Raw genomic sequence first — 12,639 nt, forward strand, 5'->3', positions numbered from 1 at the left:
TAGAAGAGCAGGTAAAAAAGCTGCAAACTGAAGTTGATATGCTTAAGAAGACAGGTAAGAAACAGGAGACTATAATATTGCTCTTAAATATGAGATTGATGATATGCAGGATCAGGAGAGACGTAACAATCTAAGAATAAGAGGGGTTCCAGAGATTATACAGGGGGAAGACATTACAATATGCCTCCAGTCAATAAGATATTGGGGCGCCCAGAGAAGGCAAAAACTGAATTTGAACACATACACAGGGCGCTCTGGGCAAAGCCGTTGGAGAAGGAACTCCCTAGAACAGGCATGGGCAAACTTGGCCCTCCAGCTGTTGAGGAACTACAAGTCCCACAATGCATTGCAGGAGTCTGACAGCCACAGTCATGACTCATAAAGGCAAATGCATTCCGCCACACATAGAGTTTTGCATTTTGGCCAAAAAGTTCCATTTTGGTCTCATCTGACCAGATTTTATTTTTTGTCACAAGTTAGCGGAAAATGACACTTTGTGAAAAAAAACAATTAAAATCAATTTCCCGCTAACTTGTGACCAAAAAAAAAAAATCTTCTATGAACTCACCATACACCTAACGGAATACCTTGGGGTGTCTTCTTTCTAAAATGTGGTCGTTTGTGGGGTTCCTATACTGCCCTGGCATTTTAGGGGCCCTAAACCGTGAGGAGTAGTCTTGAAACCAAATGTCGCAAAATGACCTGTGAAATCCTAAAGGTACTCATTGGACTTAGGGCCCCTTAGCGCAGTTATGGTGCAAAAAAGTGCCACACATGTGGTATCGCCGTACTCAGGAGAAGTAGTATAATGTGTTTTGGGGGGTATTTTTACACATACTCATGCTAAGTGGGAGAAATATCTCTGTAAATAGACAATTGTGTGTAAATAAAAACAAAAGATTGACATTTACGGAGATATTTCTCCCACCCAGCATGGGTATGTGTAAAAATACACCCCAAAACACATTATACTACTTCTCCTGAGTACAGCAATACCACATGTGTGGCACTTTTTTGCAGCCTAACTGCGCTAAGGGGCCCAAAATCCAATGAGCATCTTTAGGCTTTACAGAGGTGCTTACAATTAGGCACCCCCCAAAATGCCAGGACAGTGAACACACCCCACAAATGACCCCATTTTGGAAAGTAGACACTTCAAGGTATTCAGAGAGGAGCATAGTGAGGATGTGGCAGATTTCATTTTTTTTTGTCGCAAGTTAGAAGAAATGGAAACTTTTTTATTTTTTTGTCACAAAGTGTCATTTCCGCTAACTTGTGACAAAATTTTTTTTTTTCTATGAACTCACCATGCCTCTCACTGAATACTTTGGGAGGTCTTCTTTCCAAAATGGGGTCATTTGGGGGTTATTTCTACTATCCTGGAATTTTAGCACCTCATGAAACATGACAGGTGGTCAGAAAAGTCAGAGATGCTTCAAAATGGGAAAATTCACTTTTGGCACCATAGTTTGTAAACGCTATAACTTTTACCCAATCCAATAAATATACACTGAATGTTTTTTTTTTAATCAAAGACATGTAGCAGAATATTCAAGAAGGGTAGGAGGCGCCCGTAGACTTATATCAGTGGTAGATAATATGGTAATAATAAATAATAAAGTAATAATAGAAAGGGTTCTCTTGTTCCTACCTTATAGTAGTGAATTGTATACAATGAACAGAGGCGCCAAAAGTATAAGATTAGATTAAATGACCTTAAAAACCAACTTAAATGGCAAAATTGAAGGAGGAAGTGGTGGTCTTACCTCCCTCAAGCAGACACGACAACGACTGCGATTCAGACAGTCAAACACATTTATTAGGAACTCCAAAAAGAAATGCAACGCGTTTCGCAGGTTCAACCCCGCTTCATCAGGCAATATAGGGAGGAGTATCAAACAATCTGCACAAGGATTCAAGGATTCAAATTAAGCGCCTTGAATAATAAATAATAAAAACCATCATTTAAAACTGCATTTTGTGTTCAATTAGGTTATCTTTGACTAATAGTTAACGGTTTTTGATGAGCAGAAACATTTAAGTGTGACAAACATGCAAAACAATAAGAAATCAGGAAGGGGGCAAGTAGTTTTTCATACCACTGTATATATACAAATATATATATATATATATATATATATATATATATACAGTTTTAGGGAATTTAGTATACATTTGTAATTGTGTTCAGAATAAAATCTTACAAGGACTTTTTAAAGAACCAAATGCAACTAAAATGACATCAATTGTTTTTTTTGTGTGATTTCTTCATTGACACAATTATTCAACCCCTTAAAGACTACCACTCTTAAAGGGACTCCGAGCTCAAAATAAAAATGAAATCGGTACTCACCTGGGGCTGTCTGCAGCCCAGTGTAGGTCGGGAGGTCCCACAGCGTTCATCTGGCTCTTCACCCAGGGCCTGGTCAGAAATAGCTCCCCGGCGGCTCTCGGCGACATTGGGCCCGAGTGTTGGGCTCCTTCTTCCTGAAACGTCACGTCTATCGTCACCACGCCGGCCACCTCGCGTTATCACGGCGGCCGGTGTGACAGTGCGGAGCATGCGAGATTTAATCACGCATGCGCCGTTCTGTCACGCTGGCCGGCGTGATGACGCGAGGCGGCCGGCGTGGTGACGACAGACGTGACGTTTCAGGAAGAAGAAGCCTGACACTCGGGCCCAGTGTGGCCGGGAGCCGCCATTTCTGACCAGGCCCTGGGTGAAGAGCCAGATGGACGCCGTGGGACCTCCCGGCCTACACTGGGGTGCAGAAAGCCCCATGTGAGTACCGATTTCGTTTTTATTTTGAGCTCGGAGTCCCTTTAAGAACAGAGGTTCATTCAAGTGTTTTCGATCAGGTATTGAAAACACCTATGGATGTTAACGAGCAGCAATTAAGCATAATAAGCACCAATTAGGCAGGTTTAAAATGACTGTGATACTCAGCTCCTTCTAGATATTTACTGGTGTGTTTACAAACATGGTGAAGTCAAGAGAATAGGTGATTTCTCTTCAGGGCCCGTTTCCACTAGAGCGAATCTGCATGCGTTTCCTGCTGCAGATTCGCTCAACCAAGACAAGTGGATGGGCCTGTTTCCACTTGTGCGTTGTGCACTCCGTTTTTGTGTGCGGGGAAAATCTGCACGGCAGAGCCATCGGAATTCGCTCCCCGCACACCGCTATGCGAATCGCACGCCATGTATTTAATAGGGAAATCGCATGCGTATTTGGCATGCGGTTTCCCCCGCGATTACGCGTGCGATTCCGCATAGGAACACATGTTAATTTAAACAGGCAGTGACATGGTTAAATTCGCATATACCCTTACCTGTGCGGAATCGCGGCAAAAAACGCATGCAGAATCGCACCCGCATGCGATTTTGTCCGCGTTGATTTCCCGACGATTCCGCAACGCACTAGTGGAAACGGGCCCTCACAGGAAGGGCAATGGCTATAAGAAGATTGCAAAGATGTTTAACATACCAAGAGAGACCATAGGAAGCATCATTCGCAAATTCAAGACAAAGGGCACTGTTGAAACGCTACCTGGTCGTGGCAGAAAGAAGATGCTGACTTCGACTGCTGTGCGCTACCTGAAGCGCAAAGTGGAGAAAAGTCCCAGTGTGACTGCTGAGGAACTGAAAAAAGATTTGTCAGATGCGGGTACTGAAGTTTCAGCTCAGACAATAAGGCGCACACTGCGTAATGAAGGCCCCCATGCCAGAACTCCCAGGTGCACCCCCTTACTGTCTCCAAAGAATAAGAAGAGTCGACTGCAGTATGCCAAAAGTCATGTGGACAAACCACAAAAGTTTTGGAAGTGTTCTGTGGACTTATGAAACAAAATTAGAACTGTTTGGGCCCATGGATCAACGCTATGTTTGGAGGAGGAAGAACAAGGCCTATGAAGAAAAGAACACCTTGCCTTCTGTGAACCATGGCGTGGGGTCAATCATGCTTTGGGGCATGCTTTGGGGTTTTGCTTCTGCAGGTACAGGGAAGCTTCAGCGTGTGCAAGGTACCATGAATTGTATATTCCCTTTCGAAATTAAACAATTCAATTCAGTACCAGGAGATATTGGATGAAAATGTGATGCAGTCCGTCACAAACCTGAGTCTTGGGAGACGTTGGACCTTTCAACAGGACAATGATCCCAAGCATACCTCCAAGTCCACTAAAGCATGGTTGCAGATTAAAGGCTGGAACATTTTGGAGTGTCCATCGCAGATACCAGACTTAAATCCGATTGAGAACCTCTGGTGGGACTTAAAGAAAGCAGTTGCAGCGTGCAAGCCTAAGAATGTGACTGAACTGGAGGCTTTTGCCCAGGAAGAATGGGCTAAGATACCCGTAGATCACTGCAAGTCACCTGTGTCAAGTTATGCTTCACATTTAAAAGCTGTTATAACTGGAAAAGGATGTTGTACTAAGTACTAAGATTGAATGTCACTTGGGGGTTGAATAAAACTGATAATGATGTGAGCACAGAAAAGACATTTGTGGTTATTTCATTATAAATGTTTTACTTACAAGTGCCTCTATGATTTAATTGTAAACAAGATGACTGAAATGATCACAATCAATATCAAACTGGCCAAAACACTCAATTTCAGTGGGGGTTGAAAAATTTTGAACACAACTGTATCTCTCAGTGCTTTCAATCATTTTTTGTTTCATACAGTGGCTTGCAAAAGTATTTGGCCCCCTTGAAGTTTTCCACATTTTGGCACATTACTGCCACAAACATGAATCAATTTTATTGGAATTTCACATGAAAGACCAATACAAAGTGCTGTACACGTGAGAAGTTTTAATTGCCTGATGAATGCTAATGACTAAATAGAGTGCACCTGTGTGTAATCTAATGTCAGTACAAATACAGCTGCTCTGTGACGGCCTCAGAGGTTGTCTAAGAGAATATTGGGAGCAACAACACCATGAAGTCCAAAGAACACACCAGACAGGTCAGGCATAAGGTTATTGAGAAATTTAAAGCAGGCTTAGGCTACAAAAAGATTTCCAAAGCCTTGAACATCCCACGGAGCACTGTTCAAGCGATCATTTAGAAATGGAAGGAGTAGAGCACAACTGTAAACCTACCAAGACATGGCCATCCACCTAAACTCACAGGCCAAACAAGGAGAGCGCTGATCAGAAATGCAGTCAAGAGGCCCATGGTGACTCTGGAGGAGCTGCAGAGATCTACAGCTCAGGTGGGGGAATCTGTCCATAGGACAACTATTAGTTGTGCACTGCACAAAGTTGGCATTTATGGAAGAGTGGCAAGAAGAAACCCATTGTTCACAGAAAAGCATAAGAAGTCCCGTTTGCAGTTTGCCACAAGCCATGTGGGGGACACAGCAAACATGTGGAAGATGGCTCTCTGGTCAGATGAGACCAAAATGGAACTTTTTGGCCAAAATGCAAAACGCTGTGTGTGGCGGAAAACTAACACTGCACATCACTATGAACAAACCATCCCCAATGTCAAATATGGTGGTGGCAGCATCATGCTCTGGGAGTGCTTCTCTTCAGCAGGGACAGGGAAGCTGGTCAGAGTTGATGGGAAGATGGATGGAGCCAAATACAGGGCAATCTTGGAATAAAACCTCTTGGAGTCTGCAAAAGACTTGAGACTGGGGTGGAGGTCCACCTTCCAGCAGGACAATGACCCTAAACATAAAGCCAGGGCAACAATGGAATGGTTTAAAACAAAACATATCCATGTGTTAGTATGGCCCAGCCAAAGTCCAGATCTAAATCCAATCGAGAATCTGTGGCAAGATCTGAAAACTGCTGTTCACAAACGCCGTCCATCTAATCTGACTGAGCCAGAGCTGTTTTGCAAAGAAGAATGTGCAAGGATTTCAGTCTCTAGATGTGCAAAGCTGGTAGAGACATACCCTAAAAGACTGGCAGCTGTAATTGCAGCAAAAGATGATTCTATAAAGTATTGACTCAGGGGGCTGAATAATTATGCACACCCCACTTTGCAGTTATTTATTCGTAAAAAAATGTTTGGAATCATGTATGATTTTCGTTCCACTTCTCACATGTACACTACTTTGTATTGGTCTTTCATGTGGAATTCCAATGAAATTGATTCATGTTTGTAGCAGGAATTTGACAAAATGTGGAAAACTTCAAGGGGGCCGAATACTTTTGCAAGCCACTGTATTTTTGCATTTTTGATAAAATAAAGTTGGACACTACTATTTTTATTGTGGTTTCTTATGATATATATATCCTCCTATTTTTACATAAGTATATGAGAACAGGCAATGTCTGTTCTCACTAGACTGTTTTATATGAGAACAGGCAATGTCTGTTCTCACTAGACTGACCTTCCCGTTCCAGATCTACCCACCTGTATTTTGTGTCTTAGGCCTCATTCACATTTTGGGCAGCACGTATGGTGTGCGACATGCAAGAACGGCAGAAGTGCATAGACAAAACTTCTGCCATTTAGATCATATGCACTGCGCATTTTTGGCAAGCGCATCACTGATCCCAATCACTGTAGTGATTGGGATCAACAGCGCAGCACACAGTGGCATAGATGGCGTGCGATTGTGCACATTGCTTTCCGATCGCACGACCATTCTGAGTTAATGCTGTGAATAAGCCTCACACCTTTATTCAGGTCCTCCACCTCTGCTGGGGTCTGGGACAAGCTCAGTATATAGCTCAAAGCCCCGTCAGTAGCATGCGGCTCCTGCTGGATTGCAAAAGATTCACAGGAATCCTCCCTAGCACCAGGAAGAATTCTCATTGGTTCATAGTGGCCAAAGGGCTCATTTACCAAGAATAATCATATGACAAATGTATGTCCCCTTGCAGCTGCTTACCTTATAGTCAGTGGCGTAGCTAAGGAGCTGTAGGCCCCGATGCAAGATTTACAATGGGGCCCCCCAAGCACTCTATGCCGCAAGATGTTAACTGGTTTGCCGTATGGCAGGGGTCCCCAACCACCGGGCCGCGGCAGGTCTGGCCTCTCGCTCCTCCCCTCCCCGCGGCCGCCGCTCCTGTTACCTGATCATGAGCGGGCGGCCGATTAGATTCCCCCGTAGCCGCTCTCCTCAGTGGCATCTCCTATTACAGCAGCGCGCTCGGCGGCTGCTGTGATGAGCAGGAAGCGGTACATCGGTTCCCATGGTAATGGCGATGCATATCGCCGCTACAGGAAGCCGCTGTAGGGTGATCCAGATGAAGCAGAGGGAGGACATCTGGATCTGCATGATGCTGGACCCACGTCTGAAGGGGAAGCTCAGCCAGTTTCTGCCTGCAGGAGGAGACCGTGCGCAACAAATGAGGGATTTGCAGTTGTCCCTTGTTGAGCGCTTGGAGGAAGCCTTCCCTCAGACATCCACCCCCACTGTCCAGCCAGCACAGAGGCAGCAGCAGGTGCCTGCATCCACCAGCAGCAAGCGCACGCGCACCACAGACCTGCTGTCTCTGACCCAAGAGCTCTACATGAGTGTAGAGCTGCCAAGGACTAGAGAGGAGGTGCCTGCAGCAGCATCCTTCTCCAGTCACAGGCAGCGCTTGACCCGCATGGTGGCTAACTACATGGGGTCCTTCAGCGGGCTTGACAGCGTGGCCCCTGTTGATCCCATGGAGTATTGGGTCAAGCACCTGCCGATCTGAAGCGAGCTTGCGCAGTACGCCCTGGAAGTGCTCTCCTGCCCCCCTTCCAGGGTACTGTCAGAGCGTTGCTTCAGTGCAGCCGGTGGAGTCGTCACTGAGAAGCGATCTCGTCTGTCTCACAAGTCTGTGGACAGACTGACGTTTCTCAAAATGAACCAGGCTTGGGTGGAAGGCGAATTCATGGCCCCTGTTGTCGGCGAGAGGGGGACATGAAGTGGCGCACACACATTACACCTGCATCTGCTGCTGCTGTATTTCTTCCTGCTGTCTGTGTCTCCACTGCCAGGGAACACATTACAAGGTGCTGCTGCCCATGCGCCACCAGCTATTACGCTCAAAAATAGCTGCCTGCCCTGCATTATTTATTTTGGAAAAAAATGAATAAATTGTAATTAATTTAGAGGTGTCCGGGTTGAAAACTGTGCTGTCCCAATTGTGTATTGGACACAATGTGGGCTTCACGACCGCTGTCTGGAACATCATGCTGTGTATTACGGCCCTGGAACCACCGCTAGGAACCAGGGCCTATTATGTCTCGCTGCCTGCCCTCCTGCTGCCAAATGCCAGTCTGCCACACACACTGATCCTCCTAACGCTGCCTGCTGTTGTATTTCCTCCTGCTGTCTGTGTCTCCACTGCCAGGGAACACATTACAAGGTGCTGCTGCCCATGCGCCACCAGCTATTACGCTCAAAAATAGCTGCATCCATTTGAAAAAAAAAATTGTAATTAATTTAGAGGTGTCCGGGTTGAAAACTGTGCTGTCCCAATTGTGTATTGGACACAATGTGGGCTTCACAACTGCTGTCTGGAACCTCATGCTGTTTATTTACGGCCCTGGTACCACCGCTAGGAACCAGGGCCTATTATGTCAGTCACATCACACTGCCTGACACACACTACTCCTCCTCCTGTAGCTGCATTGAGCTTCTGCTGTCCGTGTGCTGCTACCACTGCAAGGGAGAACAGAAGAAGAACTATTTTCTGCTGCCACCTGCCCACCCACTCTCCTACCAGCAGCTATTACCACACTACAATAGCTGCAAGCCAAGCCTGCAACTACTTCCTCCTCCTGCTGATGTCTGTGTTTTACCACCGCCAGGGTACACAGAAAAAGGCGCTGTGGCTTGCAATGTGCCACTACCTACCTATTATGCCATCAACACAAATATAACTATGGTGTTATTAAAATAACATATTTCCACAAATGAAGTAAAAAAAAATATTACAAAAGAAAGGAAAACGAAGACACATAATATAATGATAGAGAAGAAGAGGAAGAAGAAGAAGATATAGAAGAAGAAGATGATATAGAAGAAGAAGATGAAGAAGATATAGAAATAGAAGACGAAGAAGATATAGAAGAAGAAGATATAGAAGAAGAAGAAGAAGAAGAACAAGATATATAAGAAGAAGAACAAGATATATAACAAGAAGAAAAAGATTTAGAAGAAGAAGATATAGAAGAAGAAGAAGGAGAAGAAGAAGAAGAAGATATAGAAGAAGAAGAAGATATAGAAGAAGAAGAAGATATAGAAGAAGAAAAAGATAATTGAAGAAGATACAAGAAGTAGAAGATGAAGAAGATTCGAACAGAAGAAGATATAGAAGAAGAAGAAAAAGAAGAAGATATAGAAGAAGAAGAAGATATAGAAGAAAAAGATGAAGACGACGTAAATGAAGACTTCCAACAACCATTTTGGACACACCTTCTCATGCAAACACTTTTCATGAAGTTAATTTACTATTTTTGATACCTTTTTTATAATTACTACATCACCACATAATCACTTGATGTTTTTCTTCATAAAAAGGTGGTTTCATGCATCATTGACCTCCAATACAAGTTTTAAAAGCTATTTAAGGCCAGCTCGAATATTTTACTCGAATACAGACTCGGATAGTGACGTTGGATATCCGAGGTCGAATCGGATATTCGATTAACTCAAATATTGAACTTCGAGTGAATTCGGATAGTATACTATCCGAATTCGACCAAACTCGAATAGGATAATGAGGTATCCGAGCAACACTGCCACTATTCAAAGCATCTATAGAAGTGATTATTATAAGCACCGGACCAATAGAGCGCTAATACTGTAGTTGAGGCAGGGCCCTTTGGGGTCCGTCTGTCCCAAGGCCCCTGATGCGGTTGCAACCTCTGCAACCCCTATGGCTACACCCCTGCTTATAGTTACACCTAGGACAAGGAACAAGACCAGGGCAGGGATGTGGATTCTACTGCAATTGAGTGGGTGGCAGTAGAATCCAATTTTACTGCAACTAAGCATGGAATGAAGAATGGTATATCTGAAGAATCTAAAAATGTGAACATAATTTTAGCATTGATTTATTGAAAAAGTGTAAACATACCTCCTAACTTTTTAAGATGAGAAAAAGGGACCAGGGGCGTAGGGATCACCATAGCAACCAGAGCAATGCTATGGGGCCCAGATCCCTTAGCCACTACAGGGGGGCCCGCCTGTCCTGCTGCCTATTTTATGCGTTTTTTTTTTTTTATCATAGGGCCCAGGGCCTGTCCAGGATTGTCAGAGTGACCTTCTCCACCGGGCCCCCCACCTTGCAGAGAGGCGGCAGGTGAAGTAGGACTATTTTTTCACCTGCCGCCTCTCTTCACATTCCCCCGACAGTTACCTTCTAGGCCAGAACACAGAAGTGCAGCACTGATTGTAGCTCCGCCCCTCCTCCAAGTGCTGCATGTGGCCCCGCCCCTCCCGCACACAGCTCCTCCCCTCCCGTGTATAGTCCCGCCCCTCCCATACATGGCCCCGCCCCTCCCGATCATCTGAGAGCGTAGCTCCTCCCCTTTTCTGCCTGTCTGCCCGGTCAAAAGCATTGGAAGAGGAGCAGTGGACACACACCTGCGCATGGATGCCTGGCACTGCAGGGATGACAGGGCAGTTGGTAAGGAGTAGGGACAGCGTGTGGCAAGGTGTGACAGAACCTACCTACTTGAGGGATATTTGTGGAAGTGTGTGTTGCATTCATGCATTGTGTAACTTTGTGCATCTGAGTGTGTGTGTGTGTATTGTGTAACTTGTGCATGAGAGAGAGTGTGTGTGTGTGGTGTCACTGTGGTTTATTGTGTAACTCTTGTGCATGGGAGTGTGTGTGTGTGGTGGTGTATTTTGTAACTCTTGTGCATGAGAGAGTGTGTGCGCGTGTGGTGTATTGTGTAACGTACGTGTGTGTGTGTGTGTGTGCGCAGGGCCGAGGCATAGGCTGGAGAGGCTCCAGCCTCAGGGCGCAGTGTAGGAGGGGGCGCACAATTAATTCAGCTGTCATTCCTAATTGTGTTTGAAGCAGAAAGAAATAAGAAAAGGGGATACTTGGCAGTGACTGCAAGCCAGATAACTAGATATTAAGGTGTTGGTGAGGTTGTGGGCCCTGTGGCGTTTCTTAGTCTAATAGCAATCAGGGTGTGACGGCTGGGGTGGGAGGGATGGAGGGGCGCACTTTGGTGTCTCAGCCTTGGGTGCTGGAGGACCTTGTCCCAGCTCTGTGTGCGTGGTGTGTGTTGTGTAACTTTTGTGTATGGGAGTGAGTGTGTGTGTGTGGTGTATTGTATGACTTCTGTGCATGAGAGAGAGAGAGAGAGAGAGCGTGTGGTGTATTGTGTAGCTTCTGTGCATGACAGAGAGTGTGTGTGTATGTGGTGTATTGTGTGACTTCTGTGCATGAGAGAGGGAGAGAGAGAGTGTGTGTGGTGTATTGTGTGACTTTCGTGCATGAGAGTTTGTGTGTGTATATTTTGTGACTTTTGTGCATGAGAGTTTGTGTGTATATTTGTGTATATTATGTGACTTTTGTGCATGAAAGTGTGTGTGTGTATTGTGTGGCTTCTGTGCATGAGATTTGTGTGTGTGTGTGTGTGTGTGTGTGTGTGTGTGTGTGTATATATATTGTGTGACTTCTGTGCATGAGAGCTTGTGTGAGTATATTGTGTGACTTCTGTGCATGAGAGAGGGAGAGAGAGAGAGAGAGTGTGTGGTGTATTGTGACTTTTGTGCATGAGAGTTTGTGTGTGTATATTGTGTGACTTTTGTGGATGAGAGTTTGTGTGTGGTGTATTGTGTGGCTTCTGTGCATGAGAGTTTGTGTGTGTGTGTGTGTGTGTATTGTGTGACTTTTGTGCATGAAAGTGTGTGTGTGTGTATTGTGTGGCTTCTGTGCATGAGGTGTGTGTGTGTGTGTATATATATATTGTGTGACTTCTGTGCATGAGAGTTTGTGTGTGTGTGTGTGTGTGTGTATATTGTGTGACTGCTGTGCATGAGAGAGGGAGAGAGAGAGAGTGTGTGTGTGTGTGGTGTATTGTGACTTTTGTGCATGAGAGTTTGTGTGTGTATATTGCGTGACTTTTGTGGATGAGAGTTTGTGTGTGGTGTATTGTGTGGCTTCTGTGCATGAGATTTGGTTGTGTGTGTGTATATTGTGTGGCTTGTGTGCATGAGTTTGTGTGTGTGTGTATTGTGTGGCTTCTGTGCATGAGTTTGTGTGTATTGTGTGGCTTCTGTGCATGATAGTTTGTGTGTGTATATTGTGTGACTTTTGTGGATGAGAGTTTGTGTGTGTGTGTATTGTGTGACTTCTGTGCATGAGAGTTTGTGTGTGTGTGTGTGTGTATATTGTGTGGCTTGTGTGCATGAGTTTGTGTGTGTGTGTGTGTGTGTGTATTGTGTAGCTTCTGTGCATGAGTTTGTGTGTGTATATATTGTGTAACCTCTGAGCATGAGATTGTGTGTGTGTGCGCACGTATGTTAGTGGGGGGGGGATGTCTGGTGTAACTTACTCTGTGCATGAGAGTGTGTGTGTGTGTGGTTCACTTGTTGTGTAAGGAGGGGATCGATAGCTCTCTGATTGCATCTCATTCAGAGAGGGATAGATTTGCTAGCCATATCGGGTCAGAATCGACTCATGTATGGCTAGTTACGCCCCTAAAAGGGACACTTAAGCCATGCCCCTGCCA

At 45.0% G+C, this 12,639-nt stretch overlaps 1 protein-coding gene and 1 long non-coding RNA gene across 10 annotated transcripts in view; one reads left to right on the plus strand and one right to left on the minus strand.

The window, feature by feature from the left end:
* PHF11 (PHD finger protein 11) overlaps window positions 1-12,639 on the plus strand; it is a 208,515-nt gene that overhangs the window by 31,227 nt on the left and 164,649 nt on the right. The window lies entirely within an intron of this gene.
* Window positions 1-12,639, minus strand: part of LOC137545670 (uncharacterized) — a 45,078-nt gene that overhangs the window by 28,471 nt on the left and 3,968 nt on the right. The window lies entirely within an intron of this gene.

Source organism: Hyperolius riggenbachi, chromosome 2 (genome assembly GCF_040937935.1).
Source record: "Hyperolius riggenbachi isolate aHypRig1 chromosome 2, aHypRig1.pri, whole genome shotgun sequence".
NCBI classification, from domain to species: domain Eukaryota; kingdom Metazoa; phylum Chordata; class Amphibia; order Anura; family Hyperoliidae; genus Hyperolius; species Hyperolius riggenbachi.